General features: G+C 37.3%; 1 long non-coding RNA gene across 1 annotated transcript; it reads right to left on the bottom strand.

Moving 5' to 3' along the window:
• Positions 1-988: 988 nt before the first annotated feature.
• On the bottom strand, positions 989-21,252 carry LOC122206959. Its single transcript, XR_006196632.1, has 3 exons — positions 21,034-21,252; positions 6,701-6,817; positions 989-1,154 (listed from the first exon to the last, which is right to left on the bottom strand). It is a non-coding gene; the product is annotated as an uncharacterized LOC122206959 (long non-coding RNA).
• Positions 21,253-22,042: the final 790 nt, after the last annotated feature.

Genomic DNA, 22,042 nt, shown 5'->3' with positions numbered 1-22,042 from the left:
CCACCGGCCTGTGCACTTAATTCCTGTACTGTAATGTAAGAGAAAAAAAGCCAGGGCTTCTGTCCAGATCCATGAGGAATAGCTCTAGATAATCAAGGACAATGATATATTTCTTCTCAGTGCTGCCTGGAATGTTTATCAAAATTACCAGGTGTTTCAGTAATAGATTGACATCTCAATCTATTATCTACTATCTATTATCTATGAATGGTTACTCATTCCAGAGTTGCAGGATGTGGGTTATTCCTGTAATCTGTGCCCAGAAATTCAGCCTACAAGTCACTATTTCACAGAAATTGTCCTGAGGATAGTTTCCTTGAGTATGTACCATGCAATATGCTTTTTACCATTTTGCCTGTAGTTCCTCAACTGAATTACTACAACAACAACTCCACAACTTTTTATTGATCTACATTGAATGACACTGTGCTAGTTGTTGGGCATATATAGATGAACAAGATAAAGTTTCTGTCCCCAAATGTTCAAAGTAAGAGACAGATTCAAGGTGAATGGTGCCATATCTAGGTTATTTCTGTCAATAGAATTGAATTGGGTTCTGTTGGGTCTTCACATCATTTATGCCCTGAACAAAACTATACCAAAAGCCTTGCATTTGGGGAACATAGAGAAGGGAGGTAGACAGTGAGAGAAAACATTTTTTTTTTTTTCAAAGAGAAGGATGATTGAATGCTTAATTGATTTCCTACCACAGTCAAAAAAGAATTTGAGTAGGTTTGCAAAGATACAGAACACAGAGTTCATATGATTAAGGGCAGAAATTAGGGACAAGAAAAATAAGATGACTTCAGAATAGGGGCTGAATACCTCTCAAAAGTTGTGAAGATTTGGCCAAAGGTAGGGAAACAATTCATATACAAATACAGAGCAGATGCTCTGTAATTGGATAGAAATGGAATAATTATGTTAATCTGTCTTTTTTAAATCTTAAAAGGCTTTTAATTCTTTGTGTAAATTTAAATTTAAAATATATTCATATTACTTGGCCCTTGCTTCAATTTCTCCTTTCAGGACAAAACTATCCTCTGGTGTCACCTTCACTCAGCATAGATTTTTCTCATGAGGATCATATCAGCATGAGGTCTTCCTCTTCCGCCATTCACATGTGCCCACCTGGCTATTGGGCAGATGTTCTCCTGTAGGGTACACAAATCTTCCAACATTAAGTTTTAATTGCATCCCCATAATTGTTGTTTAAATGTTGGCATTCATTTTATGAGCTGATTTTGCTATGCTAATCAGTGCTCCATTCAATCCAGAACAAACAAATAAACAATAACAACAACAAGAAAAACAGAACTCCTATATATATAGCTGGTGACTCAAATAGCACCACAAATCACGACCGTGACTAATGGCTTGATGTCTATCACAGGACGAACACAGACACCCCCCTCACACAGCTTTCATCCCCATAAACAAAATCTAGTCTCATTTGTTTTAGAATAAATTTGATTTGAGAAGGCACTGAGGCTCTATCAATAAGCAAGAAACAAAATACAGTTTCCTTCCAATGGAATGGGGGTTACACTTTGAGGAGATTGCTTTTCTTCTTCTTAAGGGAATTGGGAGAAGCAAGCTGGAAACTCCTTCCCCAATGGCAAACATAGGGGCCAGTTGTTCAGAACCTCAGATGCTTGTCTTCAAACCCTTTGGGCAATAAGAGAAAAGTTTCAACTTGTCAAGAATGGGATCAATCAAATGGGTTTGGGATTTGGAGTCCAAGGACTTGGCTTTGGTGTGAATTTGGCAAGGACATGGATATAACCAAAACCATTATGTGACTCTGGGCAGCCTCATGTCTCTTATCAAGATTTTGTTCTCTGATGCTTTCTGTAGCAGAAAGTGATAATAAATAATTGAAACTCTATAGGTCGTTGTAAGAATTAAATGAGTAAATATATGGGCACCTGGTGGCTCAGTCAGTTGAGTGCCTGACTCTTGATTTTGGCTCAGGTCAGGTCATGATCCCAGGGCCATGGGATGGAGCCCTGTGTCCAACTCCACACTAAGCGTGGGGCCTGCTTACGATTCTCTCTCTCCCTCTCCCCCACCGGTGCACTCTCTCTCTTAAAAAGAAATTTAAAAAGCCATCCTTTAAAAAAAAATCAATGCAAAAATATACTTGAGTGTTTTATAGATGATTGAGTTACAAAACATTGTGTCTTAAAATGTGTTTTTATACATAGTTGATACATAACATAGCTTTTGTCAAGCCTCCTAGACTTTTTTGAAAGTCCTATTCCAATTTTAGACATAGAAAGAAGTGGGGATTTGAATTCTGTGGTTTAGAATAAATAGATATTTCCACTGCTGTGACTCCAGATTTAATATTCAAGAAATTATATATTTGATATGGCCTTAAAGTTAGAGAAATTTTATCATTGTTAAACACCAATCCCCAAAATAGTTTTCAAGCCATTTTCTTGTCTGGTTGACAGGGACCCAATTTTTCACGAGGGCTTTCAGTTTCAGGTCCTCTGATTAAAGTCCTGTTCCTGCAACACCCAAGTACATCACTGGAATTTAGCACCCAAGTTCATTATTGGAATTTAGCATCAATCCGATAATGACTCAGAGAACTATCAGATACATTCCTGATTGCCTTGGGGTGGATTACAATTTGTCATCTTGATAGAAGGCAGGAATAAGGGATAGAACTTTATTTACAAATGTTGTGCATATTGTCAAGATTGCTGCCCTGATTTTAAAACAGCTGTTAAGTTCTGGTCTTCAGCTGCCAAAGAGTGGCAATTCTTCCTTAGTGTGGTGGGCTTGTACAGAGTAATTTCCCCACCTTGATTTCCAATTCCATATGGTCTGCTTCCTGAGGGTGTTTCAACAGTTGTTGACATCTGTCCTCCTCAGTATATGGTTTTGTCCCTTTCAGGGCAATTAAGGCAAGCTCAGCCATGGCATATGCTTAGTCCTCCACAGTGAAATCTCAGTAATATAAACTCTGGGGGAGGAAGAGGAGAATCAAGAAGACCAGCTAGGGGGTGATTGCAGTTTCGCAAAAATCTCAAATTTTAGTGTATGGAAGAATTATAAAGAAACCTGTTAAAATGCAGATTTTAATGGAATGAGGTTCAAGATTCTTCATTTCTGTGAGCTCCCAAGCAGTAGGGACACTATTGGTTCATGGAACATCTTTGAACAGGAAGGGTCTATGGTGGGTCCATACCTAATTGCTTCTTCTATTCTCTCTCCTGTGACTTGACACTTCAGTGCAGTGGTTCTCTGCCTGGGCTGCATGTAAGTTCCAACTAGAGAGTATTTAAATACTGATGTCTGACTCCACATCCAAGAAATTCTGATTTAACTATTCTGGTGGAAGGACCAGAAATATTTTCAATTTTTTTCAATGTTTTCTTATTTATTTTAGAGAGAGAGAGTGAGTGAGCATGAGCAGGGGAGGGGCAGAGAGAAAGGGAGACACAGAATCTGAAGCAGGCTCCAGACTCTGAGCTGTCAGCATAGAGCCCAACCCAGTGCTCAAACTCACAAACTGTGAGATCATGACCTGAGCTGAAGTTGGATGCTTAACTGGCCGAGCCCCACCGAGGCGCCTCCTTTTAAAATTTTTTTTAATGTTTTATTATTTATTTTTGAGAGAGAGAGAGAGAGCATGAGCACAGGAGGGGGCCCATAAATATTTTTAAAAATCTCTCCAGGTAACTCTAGTGCATGGTCCAGACTGAGAAGTATGGCTTTGGATTACTTGGCTTGATCCCAGCTTCATACTGTGACACTGCTTTCAGGTCTCTCTTGGCCCCATGCTTCACAGCCTGTAGACCTGTTACCCCATTCAGTTGATCCCCGGATCTGAGAACTATGCTGTTGTCCTGACTTGTCCAGCAGAGAAACCACAATAGAAGGTCACTCTCTCTTCATTTGGTGTCCTCCGTTCTTGATGCTCCCACAACATCGTTATTTTATTTTACCACAATTTGTTTATATGCCCACATCTCTGCCATTCAGCTACTCAAGGATGATGACTGTATCACATCCATCTTTATTTTACCAAGCCCTAGTATAGCATACACAATCTGTACAGATGTACAGAATAAATGAATCAATGTAGTGTGCTTAGTGGGCTCCCGGAAGATCTCCTTAAAATTCTCCAATGAGGGGTTCAAGTATGGAATGTGGAGGTTATACATAGCTGCCTCCACTTCCTAAATGTGGGCAAGAAAATCCTGATTGAAAAGAACACAGACTAAAATAAACATCAGTTAATAACCTAACTTCTTATTTATTCACATAGAATTGCCTTACTAAAAATTTCAGGATAATATTACTCCTATCATAATTTCTAACACTTTTTTATAGAGTTTATTACTTCTTTTCAAAAGTAAACATATGAGTGTATGTATGTATGTGTGTGTGTTAAAGTGTGTGAATGTATATATATATGTAAAATTGTGTGTGTGTGTGTGTGTAGCACGTGTTATTATAACTTCTCATTTTACTGATGAGGTGACCCCTGGCTTGGAGAATTTCTATAGTTTGGCTTAAATCACTTAGCTGGTAAGTGGCAATGCCAGGATTTAAGCCAAGTACTCTGAGTCCAGAAATCGCTCCCATAAAAACCACCCCATACTAGCGCCTACCTTCCACAGATGGCCTGGCTACTTCTAGAGCTGTCATACTTACCCTAAACACCTGTAAACTCCTCTCTTCCCCCACCCCTCCTTTTTGTCTGTTTGTTGTTTATTTTTAATGGTTATATCTCATGGTATGTTCATAACCAAATTAAATCTAAATTTCTAAATGCGAACATCCCTTATTCCCTCTCGTATATTCAATCCCTCCTTTCATCTGGATCTTTCCTATCAGCTGCCAAACACCCCTGAATGGTTCCAACCACTAAAAAGAAGAGATCATTATGTAACATGGTGGAGGTACTAATGACAGTATCACTGTAATGGCAATCATACAATATATAACTGTATCAAATTAACATGTAGTATTGTGTAGATTTAAGGTGTATAACGTGTCAAATATAATTCAACAAAATAAAAATTAAAAAATACCCTTGAAACTCTAAAATTAAAATTATAATGAAACTCTCAAATTCATATTCAGTTTCCGTCTCATCTCTCCCCTTCTCTTTTATTATATTTTATAACACCCTTTCTTCACCTCTGATTTAATCCTCAGCCCGATGTAGCCTAACATCTACCCTCATCACTCCATCAGAAACAGCTCTCACTCTGCCACGCATGACCTCCACACCATTAATCTCCTTTAACCTGTTAATTTCAGGCATCCTCTTACTTGATCTTTCAGCAGCTGCTGACAGTGTTAGACACTGTCTTCCTTAAACACTTATTTCCTTGACTGCGTGATGCTATACTGCTCTGATTGTTCTGCTTCTCTGGCTGCTTATCCATCATCTTTGCAGATTTTTCCTCATCTGTATAACAATTAAATGACAGAATTCTTTAAGCTTTTCTCCTAGGCCTTCTCCTCTCTTGCTCAGTGCTGTCCTTGTACATGGTGTTTTTCATCCTAAGATTGTCTTTACCACTGGCTATATATATACATATATTTCATATTATATATATATTTCATATTATATATGTGTGTGTGTGTGTATATATATATATATATATATATATATATATATTTACCACTAGCTATAGACATTGTCTTTGATCTGTCAATAATCTAATTGACTGATCCTCTTGTATGTTTCAAGGGTCCATCAAAACTAAGCAATTATTTTCCCTACCCACCTTCTGAGTCCCAAATGAATCATCTTTTTGGGTCCTCTATCCCAGGGAATGGTGACTTCTTCCATCTGGGTATGCTCCTCACTTACCTACAAGTCAACTTTGAATCCTCTCTCACTCACCTTCTCTAACCCTTGATTATACCTCTTCAGTACACTATTATTAAGACAGTGCTTTCTATACTTAAGACAATTTTTGGGTATTTTACTTTTTCCCCTATCTTCTAGGAGTCAAATGATTATTACAGCCTGGCCAGTTCTTTTGAACCCCTGAAACAATGTTTACTTGAACCCTTAACTCTTGATAATCTTGAGTACTTTTTTTGTTTTTAACTGAGAGAGAGAGAGCAGGGGAGAGGGCAGAGGGGGAGAGAGAGAGAGAGAGAGAATATCCCAAGCAGGCTCTATGCTCAGTGTAGAACCCAACACAGGGCTCCACCCCACAATTTTGGGATCGTGACCTGAGACAAAATTAAGAGTAAGAGGCTCAACTGGCTGAGCCACCCAGGTGCCCCTATTTTCTTGAGAACTTTTAAAATTCTAAGTTTCACAGAGCTGTGTCCATCACTAAATGTTGATGTTGACCCTTCCAAGTCACTGTTTCTGCTACTACAGAATCCAATTTTCTCTCTAAAGCTCAGCGTGAACTCTGTGCAAACTGCCTCTTGATTCTCTCCTCCAGCTGATGAGCTTGTTATGGGGGAGAAAGAACACAGAGACCAGGGCTTTTTTTTTTCCTCCTTTTCAGCAGTCTCTTTAGGTTCACATTTTGTTCAATTGACAAGTACTCACGTCTGCCTTCTCTTTTTCTATTTCTGGAGCTTTCTGAGGGGTATTTAATGATTTTTCAAGCATTTCAGTCTTTCCAGTTGATTCTCCCCTGCCTGGCACACATGGAACGCAGACCCACACATCTCTGAGAACAGATCCATTGCAGTCTCTTACCTGAGTGGAAACAGATGCTCACTGCAGAAATACGCTTCAGATGGTTGCATGTATAATAATCATCCTTCTGAAGACAGACTCCCCATGGAAAGGGAGCAGAGCACGTTTAGACTAGAGCTGAATAAATGAAAAAGAAGAGTTTAGCAAAGAGGGGGCCACACATTGAAAGGATACTCATCCAGTATCAGCAAATCAATGCTGTGAGTAACTTAAAGATTATCTAGTTCAGCCTTTTTGCTTTACAGATGAGGAAATGGAGTCCTAGAGCATTGAGATAATTTGCTCCTAGATAGAAAAACTAGCTATTGCATTGCAAAAATCTTTTGCTGCCCAGGCCTATTTGGAGACCAGCCTGTACTCTGATGATAGGCTCCTATGATATTCCCTCCTTCTTTGGATGTTGCATATCCCATCTATAATCAATCAATCTCCCCACACACACTCTTTCTTCCTTGCCCTGGGAGTTAAATTTGTAAGAAAAAAAAAAAAAAAAACATCTGAAGCATAACAAGTGTGGTTACCTTTCCTATACATATTGTATAGGAAATTTTAGATTTTTATTATTGTTGTTTCTGTTCTTGACCCACACCAACAAAAGGGTCATCCTGGGTATTTGACCAATTGTCCTAATACTGGTTAAATTTTTCTACCTCTCTTTGAACCAATTTACACCTGGTATCGGGCATTTGTTTCCAAGCAATGAGGCAAGGCAGTATTGAATTAACTACAATGGAAGGGACTAGGGAAGAAAGGATATTTCAAGGTGCAGTAGGGAGTAAAGAATTCATCTCTGTGGTCACCTGATAGTGATGATGTGATTATATGTAAGAAAGTACCAAAATATGGAATAGAAATTGAGCTTCTACTACCACAGACCTACATCCTCTAAGCCCATGGGATTAGATGCTATTTTCTCAACTTTGGATCTGTTTTGCCTTTAACAATGGACTAGAAAAGCTAAGAAGACTGTCTGAGTACATTGTGGAGAATTCCATCTTTATGCAAGTATTTGTTAAAAAGGCTTCTAATACATTCGGCACTTTTATGAATGGCTAACTCTCCCCCTCTAAGAAAGTAATCAAGATAGAGGTAGCCCCTCTTCACTTTTTGCTTCTATTTCAACATATGGAAGGAACACCCAGCCTCTCAACAGCTCTAAGGGGTCATCCTAGCTGCTGAGTCATTCAATGTAGGTGGATAGTAGGACTGTAGTAAATGGCAGACTTATATTGAATAGTTGGGTTGAATTCTTTGCTAATTGTTTCTTGAAAACTGTATTCTTACCTGTGGTAGATACTGATCCATATCCATCCTTCCCTATTTTTCCTGATCTACTCAAGGGCCCCATCAATGTTTTTGCCTGCTGTGGTTCAGTGTCCCTTATAACCATATTTGGTGCCATCCATTGGCTAAGCTGTCTCTTGTTGCTCCTCTCTGGAGTCTCTGAACAGAATACTCTTTTTTTTTTTTTTTTTTTTTTTCACTGAAAACCTTCCCCTAATCAGTGGTAAATTTTGCCTTTTTAAATATTGCCCTATCCTGTAGACATGTCTAAGTGACAATCTCATGGTCTTTTCTGTGTAGCAGACCTGCCATGGCAAGTCCTACATGAGCTAGTGTACTCTGAGTGGGCATGTAATTGTCCTTTGTCCTGATTAATTGTTTTTTACTTCCTTTGATCAATCAAGGGTCTTTCATGCAGTTAATTCTACCTCTAATTCTGGCTCCTCCCAGAGTAAGCCCTACGCACAACCCTTGTGATAACTTAGAATGTTACGAAAAGTCTACAACTATTGGTATGAGCTAGTTGGCCATTTATTAAACCATATTGTCAATTTTTGGACCCAATTCCCTCACCAACACCAAATGCCCAATCATTTGAAAGATCTTTTTATTTATTTAAAACATAATGGCAATAATAAGAGTTCTAAACTAGTGAAGTGTTATCTATGTGGGTGAGACAAATTTTAATTATGAGGCTCATTCTGATCAACTCTAAAACAGAGACGATTTCACAGTTGAGAAATTGTTTCAATGGCAGTATATATGAGAAACTGAAGAGGTCAGATCACTTGCCATGGGCAATCAAAATAATAGAGAATCTGAGAGTTGAGATTGACCTTGAGCACCCTGTAAAGAATCTCCTCCATATCTAGAGCATCCTTGATGGTGGCCTAAAAATCCATTGCTAGCAAGTGAAAAGGGCAGGTGGATATTCTCTGTAGTACGTGTGTCTCCAAATTGGCAAAACTATAGAAATGACAAGAAGAAAAGTGGCTTTTACAAATACTTCTATTGATTTTTGAAAACAGCTTAAAATTTAGATTTCCAGATAGGAATGATAATCCCTGTGTCAGTTATTATATAGAAGTCCTCCAAAAGAACGCTTTAGGATAATTATAGCTGTATAACCTTCTGTATGCCAGACATTGTATTTTTTTACAACACTCAACACTACAAAGTATCAACAACTCCATTTTATAAAGGAGACAATAAATGAACTAGTAGGGAGGAGAACCATATCTAGGATTTTGCAGGTCATAGGTAGAAAAGAATTAGATTTGGATCCAGAAATGCCTGACTCTGGGTCTATGATATTTTCAAAATACTTGCTGTCTCTTTCTTCAAGCCAAACAGCAATTTTTTTTAGAGGTGCCTTTCTGATATCAACTTAGGCAATGACTTTTATCATCTAGGCATTACATAATATATTATATATAACATTTTGTTTCAAAATAAGCTGTTATTTGGTGATTTGGGGGAAAATATTTGACTTGAGCTGGGCTGCAAGCATAGCACAATCACTAATAATAATGAGGATGTACCACCGATGCACTTTTTACAATAAGGAAGCCAGTTTGAAAGACTTTTTTTATGGATGGTAGAGAAAAGGATAAAGGGACAAATAGGTGGCAAAGCCTGCTTCTAAGTCACTACCAGGTTTGCTGTATTCAAAAGGAGTGAAGAGGTTTTTGACTGACCCACTGTCTACATGGGTGGAAGAGAAAGTGGTTCATTTTGAGCCATCCTAGTTCTAAGGTGTCTAAAATCTACACATAGATCCTTCTGGTCCATGAGTGAATTCACTTCTGCTGCACCCCAGCCAAGGAAAATTTTAATGTCTGCAGTGGGTTGAATAGTGGCTCCAAAAAGTTATGTCCAAATTCTAAACCCTGGCACTGTGAACGTGACGTTATCTAGAAATGGGGTCTTTGCAGATGTAATTACATTGTTAAAGATCTTGAGATGAGATCATCCTGAATTAATCAGATGGGGCTTCAGTTCAATGAAACGTGTCCTTAGAAGAGGAGAGAGACAGAGAGGGAGAAGGCCATGTGAAGACAGAGGCAGAGACTGAAGTTATGTTGCTCTAAGCCAAAGTGACTATAGTCAGCAGGAGATAGAAGAGGCAAGGAAGGGTTCAACACCAGTCTTTGGAAGGAACCCTACTAGCACCTTGATTTTAGATTTCTGGCCATGACAGCTGTGAGAGAAAAAAAAATTTTTTTTGTAGTGTTGTAAGTCATCTAGTTTGTGGTGCTTTGTACAGCAGCAGCCCTAGGAAAGTAATGCAATGTCTAAATGGCAATGGCTCACTCAAATGTTTTCTTCCTTGCTTCTGCCAAGGGGGTGCTGACTCTTCTTGCAAACTACATGCAAGAGCATTATGCATGAGCTAAAGTGAATTCACACTGTACCGTTCCTCTTGGAGATTCTCAGTTCCTACAATGAATTTGACCAATGAGGATTTGAACATAGGTGGGAAAGGGAAAGGCAGGCCCTGGGCTCACTTTTTCAGCATGCTTTCTGACTTAGCAATGAAAGTACCCTGCAGAATTGCTGAGTCAAAAAAAAACCGATGCTAATATTTGCTGGGCTGAGAATAAACAAGAACAGAGTGGGCCACTGGTTTGTATTTCACAGTTGGATGGATCTTTTATCATCTGAAGTGACAACTCTGTCAACATGTGCCCCTCTTTTTTTTTTCTACCAGTTTTATTCCAGCTAATACAGCCACAGTTATTAGTTGATATGTTGTGACTTTGTATATTGTGGCATAAAACAGAAATCGTATCTACTGTAATAGCCAATCCTGTTTCTTAGTAAGCACTGCAATTACCCAGGCAAAGTGATTTCCTGCTGAGAAGATTCAGGCACGGAACCATAAAATATTATCTGTTCCTTTTATCCCCATGACATCTTCACTTACATTCCTAAACAAACCACCCTCCAAACAACATGTTTGAATAAGTGCCCCCAAACTCTTAATGATGGTGAGTGATTTTCTTTTTATAGCCGGGGGCTTTGAATTAAGGGGATTCTGGCAGAGGGCTAGGGAAAGTTGGGTTTAACCCAAGTTTGAGAAAATATTAGGCTCTGGAATGATGGCAGCTATCAGTAGTGCAAACATTTAAATGCATCAAATCAGGGAAACTCCTTCCCCTCCTCCTGCTTGCTTGTCAATTTCCTACATAATAGTACACTTTTCAGCTTTCTCACTGAGGTATTTTCCTGCTGTTATCCTCAGGTGCAACAAATATCTGTTAAATATCTATAGCTTCCCAGACAATGTTAGTTGATTTATATACTTTATCATATTAAATCCTTGAAAATAACAATGTAAGGGCAGGAATTATTACCCTTGTGGAGCAGAAACTATGGGTTAGAAAAATTCCTTGTCCCAAATCACAGCCTAAATAAATCTCAGGGCTAGGGATTTCAGCTCTGGTCCTTAGGCCCAAATTATTTATTTCTCCTTTTTGTTTAAAAAAATTAAATTGGTCAAGCTTTTCTTAATATGACGTAAGAAATGTGTGTCAGGGCAGGTGCTTTCAATGGGCTTTATTTCACAGTAGCATTTACTATGGTGGTAACTGCAGAGCAAGTTCTTCAGGGTAAGTTAGAGTAGGAGACCACTCTGTATGGGGATATTTAATTTTATTAAAAAAATTGCCCTTCACACTGGAAGCATTTAATTTTTAATGTGCTAACTTTAATTAAGTTTAATTAATGCTGCTGAGTGTAGTAAACTTAAAGAATTTCAGATGACATCCCTAGAAGCCCTGAAACATCTTTCTTACTTGTTGAATCTACCTTCTGGCTGAATCGCAACTCATGCCTCAACAGAAATTGCTTACTCTTTGCTCTCTCTGAATCCATGCTATCATCTACCCATTTGTTATATGAAATCCAATGTGTAATTGAGTCTTTGTCCAATACTTTGTCAGTGAGAGAGGGAGGGAGCCCTGAGATCATTTATTATCCTAAATAGTGTAACTGAGTTCTGCCTTTCCTAGTTAATAGCCAGGCTGTCTTCTTGAGGGTTTGCTCCGTTTCATTTCATCCTGCTGTTTATATTACAACTGGTGCTTCAGGGGTAAAGGTTCTCCTCCTACACAACTGTGTAAATTGGTTTTGGAGAAAAAGTCCTGGAGCCTAGTATCTAATCCTATGGGTTTCCAGGTTTTGTTTCTAGGTTCTTGGAAAACAGAGAGTAGGTACCAACAGATGTCCTTTAAAGCTGGGATACAGAACATCTTTCAGATTCAAGCTACCAGAAATATGCCCCTGGAACAGTTCTGCAAATTTACTCAAGACTGACTCAGGCCCTTTAACTGAGTTCCTTACTAGTTCCAGATCTCAATGTGACTCTCCTCTCAGCTTTTCTCCGGTGGTCCCATAATCTCTGTCTTCCTGCCTGTCTTAGCTGGGGCTGTGGTAATAAAATCCTACAGACAGGGCAGCTTAAACAACAAAAACTTATTTCTCACCATTCTGGAGGCTGGGAAGTCCAAGATCAAGGTGCTGGCTGATTTTGTTCCTGGTGAAAACTTTTCTCCCTAGTTTGCAGAGGGAAGTCTTCTCACCGTATCCTTACATGGTAGAGGGAGAGGGAGAGGGAGAGAGAGAGAGAGAGAGAGAAAAAGAGAAAGAAAGAAAGAAAGAAAGAAAGAAAGAAAGGAAGAAAGGAAGAAAGAAAGAAAGAAAGAAAGAAAGGGATGGATTGGCTCTCTTGCATCTCTTCTAATAAGGGCACTAATCCCATCCTGAGTGTTCTACATTTATGACCTAAGTACTTCCCAAAGACCCCACCTCCAAATATAATCACATTAGGAATTAGGACTTCAACATAGGAATTTTGAGGGGACACAAAATTTAGTCTATGGTACTGCCTGTTAACCAAGAGGAGCAATACTTGTTCTTATCTAACACCAGCCTCACCACCTATACGTTGGAGCCCAGCTCTTGACACCCTTCTCAAGGACTTGGTTCTAGAAGTCTCCATCTTTCCTGCATTGTTTCTTTCTGATAGAAAGAGGCATTCCTTTTGCTGTATAAATGTGCTGTTAATTCTCCCACCTTAAAAAAAAAATCCCCAAGTAAAGTGAAAACTCCTTGTTTTCACTTCCCCTGTCACCTGCTACCTCATTTCTGCGTTCCCCTGTATAGCAAAATTCTTCAAAGGATTCATTATCTCTACTTCTTCTTCTATTATCTTTTAAACACTCTTCTATCAGGCATTTATTTCCACTGCTAGTTCAGACCGGCTTTCCCAAGCCACCAATTTTCTGAATCCTTATGGTCAGTTCTAGTCCTCATTTTCCATGGCAGAAGTTATCATGATGGACCACTTCTTCCTGACTATACCATTGTCATTTGGCTTCCAGATGCCATACTCTCCTGTTTCTCCCCCTACCTCCATCATGATTGCTCCTTCTTAGTTTTTCTTACTGTTCTTCCTCTGTAACCCCCTTCCTTAACTTCGAAATTTATTTCCAGCCAAGACCTCTCTCTTAAACTCTAAGCCCATATATTCAAAGGCCTACTTACATATAACATTTAACATGTACAATCTGACACGTCAGAACTGAACTCTGGGAAGTCTTCCTCATACACAAACCTGTTCTATTTACTTGTTTTTCGTATTTCAGTTGACAACCAAGCCATCTCTCAATTATCCAGTTCAAAAATCTTGAAATGGACTTCTCTATTATATACACCAAATCCAGTTCACCAGGAAATCCTATTGGTGCTACCATCATAATATATTCAGAACCCAAACATTTCTTAGGTTCTGCTCTAAAAAACCCCAGGTTCAAGATGCCATCATCTGAATCCTGGGTTACTTCAGTATTTCCCTAACTGGTTTCCTTACTTCAGCCCATGCTTTGTTTTAGTCTCCTTTGCTGTCTTTGCTTAGTTCCTTGTTGTTGTTTCTTCTTCTTCTTCTTCTTCTTTTAATGTTTGTTTATTTTTGAGGGAGACAGAGACAGAATGCGAGTAGGTTGGGGCAGAGAGAGGGGGAGGCACAGAATCTGAAGCTGGCTCCAGACTCTGAACTGTCAGCACAGAGCCTGACGTGGGGCTCGAACTCACGAGCCTTGAGATCATGACCTGAGCTGAAGTCGGACGCTCAACTGACGGAGCCACCCAGGCGCCCCAGTTCCTTGTTTCTTCTTAGAAGAAACAGTCTTCACTCTGTTCTCAACAGAACAGCCAGAGTGATCCTTTTAAAACCTAAATCATGCCCATCTTGTAAAGTGTACAGTGGTACACCACTTTATTCTTAGTGAAAATCAACGTTCTGGTATCTTATAATAGAAGTAATGACTATGTCACAATAAATACTATTTCTGATACACATTAATCATTTACTTATGAAAAGTAAAGAATAGGTATCTCTTAAGAAGTCCTTTAAATGTTTGTAGTGAACTGCAAGGCTTGATAGAATGGTACATAAAAGGTGAGAAAATGTTAGACGTTTTTATTATAGTCAACAAGTGTTAAGCATTTGCCATAAATAAAATGATAATTAGATAAAATGGGGATTAAAAGGCATAGACTAATCCTCTAGGGACTCATACAGATACATATTCATACAGGTGCATGGCATAAGTGATTCTCATACAAGGCAATGCTTTAGTAGAGGCACAAAGTGCTGATGGAATATGCAGTAGGAATATTAGAATGAGCAGAGATTTAAACAGTTCTGAAATCTGGGGGAGATTCAGACACACTGGGGTAGAGGGCAGGAGTTGGTGCAGAACAAAGTCACGAAAGAAAAAACTTTCAAACATGCTACAGTAGCAATGAATAGTCAGGATGACTGAGGGGCAAAGTGCTTAGCTGACAGTGGAGTACTGAGGAGGTTGTGTGTAAGGCACAGGTGGGGACAAATGACACAAATTTAAAAGAGCCAAGGACTGTTGACACAGGATCTTAAATTTCTTGCCTTGACATTCTAATGCTTCTCTTTATTCCATCGGGAGTCATTAAACGTGTCAAGGGAGTACCTTATTTGATTCACAGCTTTAGTTTAATTAATCCAATTGTAATTTATTAAATAGCCAATCTGTCCTCACTACTACTATTCTGGATATTTTGATATTCACAAAAAGCGCTTAGGCCATTTGACAAAATACAAATTCCAATGCCTATGTCCAGACATGATCTGGCATGGGTTCCAGGTAACCATATTGAACACAAGACTATGAGTGATTCTGTAGGCAGTTGGCACACTGACTCATTTTGGTAAAATACTAATTTATAGTGTACAAAGCTGTAGAAGCGCTCTCTATAGAAGAGAGTTTCTATATTTTAATATTTTAGTTTCAGAGTCATCATTTATATTCCTAGTTTGCAAATAACACACACACACACACGTACATGTACACATACACATATACATGTGTGTGTATAATACTTACAGACACAAACACTTCCCCTGTCTTTGGTCAGACCATTCAAAAATGTGATAGGCACTGAGATTTCATTTGTTTGTAGATCCCAAGAACAAGAGCATTCTCCTATAAAAAACATCATTGCCAAACATAAGAAAATAACAGTAATTTAATGATGTCATTCCCCAAGTATATTTTATAATTATATTTTAAAACTCAAGATCCAATCCAGTATTACAGGGGAGTAAGAAACTTTTTACTGCCTCCCTCTGTTCTTCATGAGATAGACTAATTTGAGGAGTTCACTTGAAAGCTTCCATATTCTGAATTTTTCTATTTTTTCATGATTAAGCTCAAATTTAAAAAGAAATCTAAAAATAGTTACACAAAGGTGATGTTGCATACTGTCTATAGCATCACATCAGGAAGTGCATAATGTCAGGCCATCCAGCAAAAAGATATATAACCATACAGATAAAACAATTTATTCAAATACGTATTAAACACAATATTCAGATTGTACTCCCTTAGACGAATATGTTCCCAAGACAAAAATAACAACTGAAAAATTTTGAACTTCATCTTGCAGCATTTCTTGTTAGTGGTTTTAGTTTGGTAATTCTTTAGCTGTTTTGTATTTACTATAGATCATTGTAGGGCAAAGCAAATGAGAAAATATATTATTTGTAGAAATAAATTTTTGAACCCATTTTCTCACTATTAAAGAGACAAAACACAAGTAAGGAATGGCAGAAGTTGTTGAATTTGGATTAGAAGTATTGGTAGGAATTCATGATTAAAAAAGAAAAAAGATTAAAAAAGAAAGTGTCCAGGAAGGAATGACAGTGCAAAGCCAAGCAGCACACCTATTTCTTAGTCATTGATTTCTAACTACCATTTCTCATTTTTAGTGTCAGCATTTCTTGGAGAAATTGCTAATTTCAGGAAAAGTACAAGTTGAGCTTAGAATAAAAGCATCCTTTTATGCCAGAGCAAGAAAGTGCTCACATATTAATGAAGTCATGTCAAAAGAACACGTGCTTACAGAAGTTGGCATGAAGGGGATTTAGCTGGTCAAATTTGTGATAATTTAAGACTCAATTTAATCATGATGACAACATTATAACATAATGAGTAAAATACATGTGTGTGTGTATACATATGTATATATATGTGTATATATATGTGTGTGTGTATATATATGTGTGTGTGTGTGTGTGTGTGTGTGTGTATATATATGAATTTACAGTAATGTCCCCAACCCACCACCACCTAAAGAGGGTAAAGAATGGAAGATAGGTTTTCTTTAATGCCAATTGTGGTGGATTAAAGATTAAATTATTTGTTAATTTCTCCATTTTGAGGCAAGATATTAAATCTGGGATGGATACATGTGGTAGAAGGGCTATAGTGATAATTCTAGGTCTAAACCAAAACATGTGGTAGAAGGGATGTAGTGACAGTTCTGAGTCCAAATTCTAAGAATGTAGGAAAATTTTGGCTTCCTTATTCTTACAACGTTGGATCTAGTATGATCACATTCCCTCTCAGATCCCAGTCACCATGGTGTGGGAATCCAAACTCACAAGGTGATGCTAAATTTGGGGACCCTGGTCAATAGCCTCAGCTGAGCTTCCAACTAATAGCTAATTTAACTGCCAGCCATGTAAGTCAGCTATATCTTGGAACTTCCAACTCAGTTGAACTCTTACATGACTACACTTAATATGATGTGAAGCTAAAGAACTAAAGAACAACCAGTTGATCCCCGTCAATGCACAGAATTATGACAGATAATAAAATAGCTGTTTTAAACCATTCTATTTTGGTATGGCTTGTAATGCAGCAATAGGTGGCTAATACATGTAGAAGGAATATTAGCATAGAAAATCAACACTTTGTGCACCCAAATAATGGTCACAAGTAAGGATACTCAATGGATGCTTTTGGGGAAATTAGCATAACAGTAATATGTATTCTCATCTAAGTACTTGCTATATATTAATTACCATTCAGTCAATTGTTCTTTTAAATCTCAGTAAATTTGAAGCCCTGGCTTATTCACTATTAAATATCATTTCTCATCCAGTTTGGAATAGAGTAGATTCTCAATAAATGCTTATTAAATGAAAAATAAATGAATATAAACTTAAGGAAATAGAAAAATTGAAAGTGAAATCACAAAGGACATTTCCTTTAGAAGACTCTTTTCTCTGTTTGATTCTTGTCCTCTAGGGTATCCATTTATCTCAAGAAGAGAGAGGCCCCCTATCTCCAGGGGAGAATGGAATCTTAAAACTGTATTTGTCCAGATCCTTTTCTCAACCATAAAAGACACATTACAAGCTAGCTGTGTACTACAGGCAATTCATGGGTCCTAGTGTCATGTGAATAACACTGAACTCTGAGTTGGATCTTACATTCTAGCAGAGATTTCATCCTTTACTCTCCCCTATGACCAATAACTAAGTCATTGATCATAAGCTTCCACATTTCTTTATTTCTAATGTGGGGCAAATAAGAGGTTAAAATGGGAGAATATGTTAGCACAAGCAGGGAAATGTATTTAAGTAATACATTTTGAACATTATGTATTGTTGACTAGATGAAAGAGGGAAGGCTGAGAGGATATGGAGGCAAGGTAAAGAGCTAATACCTAGATATGAAGACAACAGGAAAGATAATGACATATTTCAAAAATAAAAAGTACTGAACAAAAAGAAAATATGGGGAAATTCAGAGTGATCCAAACATGGAAATAGGCTCTGTCATGTCCCAGATCTGTGATTGAGGATAAAGAATAGGAAAGATATTTTTAAAAAGACAGGGAGATGGCCACACTTGAGAAGTGGTTGGACAGATATTTATGCAGTGATTGAGTCATGCATGGTGAGGTGGACAGGAGTGGTGGAGGCAGGAAGACTGGACTGGTTAGCCATCATCAATCCTTTCTATTGTCACCAATACTGGTACAATTGGCCAAGAATACTCACTAGCTGAATTTCTCTGTTATCCAGTCCACTTCTTGCCTGTTATGTTTAACTAGTCATGGAGTAGAAAATACCCAAAGTTTTTATGGTTAATTGGTGGGTTAACAAGCCCACGGAAAGATTTTAATTAATTCCCATTGTGTTGATGAGAGAGCCAGGACTGAATGTAAGCATTTGCATTGGAGATGTTTGAAATCTTGAAGCTAGCACAGATGATGTCTCAGAACTGTAATCTGCCCTCTATATGAGGTTAGAATTTTCTTAAGATAATCAACCGTTAAATAGGTGTCAAGATGTGGGTTTCATACATTTAATTTATTTTGTCCACCACCTGACTTCTTCTGGTAGGTATTCTGATGTAATCAAATACCCCATCAATCTCTGAGTCACCTAGACCAGAAGCTCAGCACATAATTTTTTATTTCCTTCTTTAAAAATCAGTAATGAAAGGCACAAATGTCAACATTTATTTACTGAGAACTGAGTATTGTGGATTTTACTATATAATTTATTTAATTACCTAATTTTATCCTGGCAAAAATCCTATGAGGTAAGTTCTATTAGCCCATTACATAGATGAGGAAAGTAAGACTGATTAAGTGACCAGCCCATGGTTTCCCAGTTGTATCAATAACAGTCTAGCAGAGAATAATTTCTATTGAATATGTATATTTATGCATATATACACATACACATATATACATTACACACAAACAGGGCAGAAAAAGATGTTATAAGTATATAATAAAATCCAGAGTGTTGGAAACTTTAAAGGTCAAATTGTCCAGATTTTTCAATACATGTTTAATTGGAACAAGATCAGATAATTCAAAAAGTCTACAGAAAGTCTGAGAAATTAGACTTGGCAAAAGAAACAATCAACAAGATTCTAACATACATTGGGCCTTCTCACTAACTTGGGAATTCTCAGTGCTCTGACCACAGAATTCTTATTTACCCCTTTCAAAATCTTTTAAATCCCATTTAACTTTAAATTAAAACACAGAGAAAGTTACACAAATGTATAGCATAAGCAGTTATGGTAAGATGAATACCTCACCACCCTTCCTAGAAATCCCTCCAATGCTTCTCTTTCCCTCTGTGTGTCAATCCACGCAACCTCTCAAATGTCATCACTACTTCACTTTTATATTAATCATTTCCGTGCATTTATTAACTTTTTAAATGTTTATTTATTTTGAAAGACAGTGCTAGTGTGCACATGTGTAGGGGAGGGTCAGAGAGAGAGGGAGAGAGAGAAACCCAAGCAGTCTCCACACTGTCAATGCAGAGCCCAACATGGGGCTCAAATTCAAGAACCAGGAGATCATAACCTGAGCCAAGACCAAGAGTCAAACAACCAACTGAGCCCCCCAAGTGCCCCTCCATGCATTTCTTTAAAGTTGCACCCAAATGTGCATCTCCAGACACTATAGTTCGGTCTTTCTCATTATAAAATATGTATGTGTGAGTTTCTATTTACAGGTTCCCTCTTCATTTCTTTCTTTTCCTTAAAATACATTTTTTGAAGTGGGTCCATTTGATCTGTAGAGTTTCCCAAAGTCTGGATTTTGCTGCTTGCATACTTTCAGTGCAACATGTTGTTGTTTTTGTTTAAATTCATCATTTCTATATAATATCTTTATCTCTTTTCTTCAACAATGAGAATCCTGTTTCTCAAGGACACAGGGGATAGTGACATTAGAATGTCACATAATTATCATTTACTTACCCAATTTACATGTCCACAGTCCACAGTAAATATTACTACTGCTATTATAAATACTGAAAATAGTTAACTATTTTTGCATATGTTCTATTAACCGATTTAAATTTTTTAAAAATTATTTTGTATCTATTTAACTGAGTATATAACCCTTGCTTACTATATTTTCTTCCTTTATTTAATCTTAGCTTGAAAGTAACCATGTTTAATGCTTACCATTCATACTCAACTTGGTAAGCCTCTTCATTTTGGTTGACTAAAGCATGTACTCTAGTTAAGTTCCTCAGGAATGGCTCATGGGAATAAATTCCCCTGGTACTTGCATGATGACAACAGTTTGTGCCTTTACACATGAAAGTCAGTTTAGCTGGATATAAAATCTTTGGCTCATATTTTCTGTACTTAATATCTCTGAAATAAAATGTTACTATATTTTCTTCAGGCATATAACATTGCTATACAATTTTATTTCCTTTATAAGTCAGGTTTTGCTTAGATACGTGGGGGTTTTATGTTTATTCCATGTCTAATAATTTTACTATTTTATAATTTGGTGTTGGTCATTTAAATATTCTCAGGTAGGTATATGTTACTAATTTGATAGGCAGTCTCAAATCTTTTTTAATGTAATGCATTTTTTGAATTATAATTTAATATTTGTTTCTATTATCTTATTTTGGTTTCTCAGACTCCTATCATCTATAAGTTGCATTTTTTAACTTATCTTCCATATTTATTATTTTTTGGAATATTTTTCTGTATTACTGATTTTTCATTTTTTCTTTCTTTGCACCCTCTGTATCTTCTATGGTGCAATCATTTTGTTTGTTTTGTGCTCTTTATAATATAGTCTTTGCATTAGTTCTTTGCTGTTGCTGCATAACAAATTACCACAAAACTTAATGATTTATGACAACAACAAACACTTTTTCTCACCATGTCTGACTCAGAGACTTTTATGAAGTTGTGGTATTCTGAAGACTTGACTGAAGGCTAAAAGATTCACTTACAAGGTAAGTAACACTGATGGCTGATTTGTTAGTATTGGCTATTGGCAGGAGGTTTCAGATCCTCTCCTTCTTGGCCTTTCCATACAGCTTAATGGATGAGCTCACCATGTGGAAGAAGGCTTTTCCCAGAGCAAGAGATCCAAGAAGGCAAATGGAACATGCAATGCCTTTTATGACCTAGCTTCAAAAGTCACATTCCATCAGTTCCATGGTATACTACTGATCAGTCCTGTGTAAGTGTCAAAAAAAAATATTATAGGAAGGCTTAAATTTTAAGAGATAAGGGTCACTGGAAGCTATCATAATGTCTAAAGTATTTTTTTTTAATTTTTGGAACTACTTCTTGAGTTACCTACTTTATGAGTTTTTTAATCCTAATTTATGTTGTTGCTAATGTCTTATATCTATTTCTTATATCTATTAGTGCTTTTCAATATATATATATGTTTACTGTTCTGATATGTTCTTTGAGTAAGGCTTTCTGATATGCTTTTGTTATCTGTAAAAATGGTATTCTATTATTCTCTTTTCCCTTATGACAATTTTAAAATAAAATTTGACACTGGTACTTCTTTATTGCTTATTTTGTATGAAATTAGTTTTCTTGAGCTTTTAGAAGATGTGGTTCAGGGTAGCTATTATAACTTCACAGAGATTTCTCTTGTTTTCCTGGAGTATTCAGGGATATGATGGTAGCTTTCCAAGACAGTGGCTTTGTTATCCTCTCAAACCTTTATCTGGACCTCTTTTTGCCACATGTCTGCTCAATTTTGATTCTCCTTCTAGTAGTTTCTGCAAGGTGCAAGGCTCTCACCCAAAAGGGAGTCCTAATGGGTTAGTTCTTAATGTTCAGAGAATGTAGACTCTTCTATTTCCTTTAGTATTTGCTGTATAACCTTTGCATTCATCTGCTATTAGATTGGACAGAACCCTTC

The sequence above is a fragment of the Panthera leo genome, chromosome E1 (assembly GCF_018350215.1).
Source record: "Panthera leo isolate Ple1 chromosome E1, P.leo_Ple1_pat1.1, whole genome shotgun sequence".
Lineage (NCBI taxonomy): Eukaryota > Metazoa > Chordata > Mammalia > Carnivora > Felidae > Panthera > Panthera leo.
The sequence above is the reverse complement of the archived record's forward strand: the minus strand, read 5'-3'. Positions and strand labels throughout refer to the sequence as shown.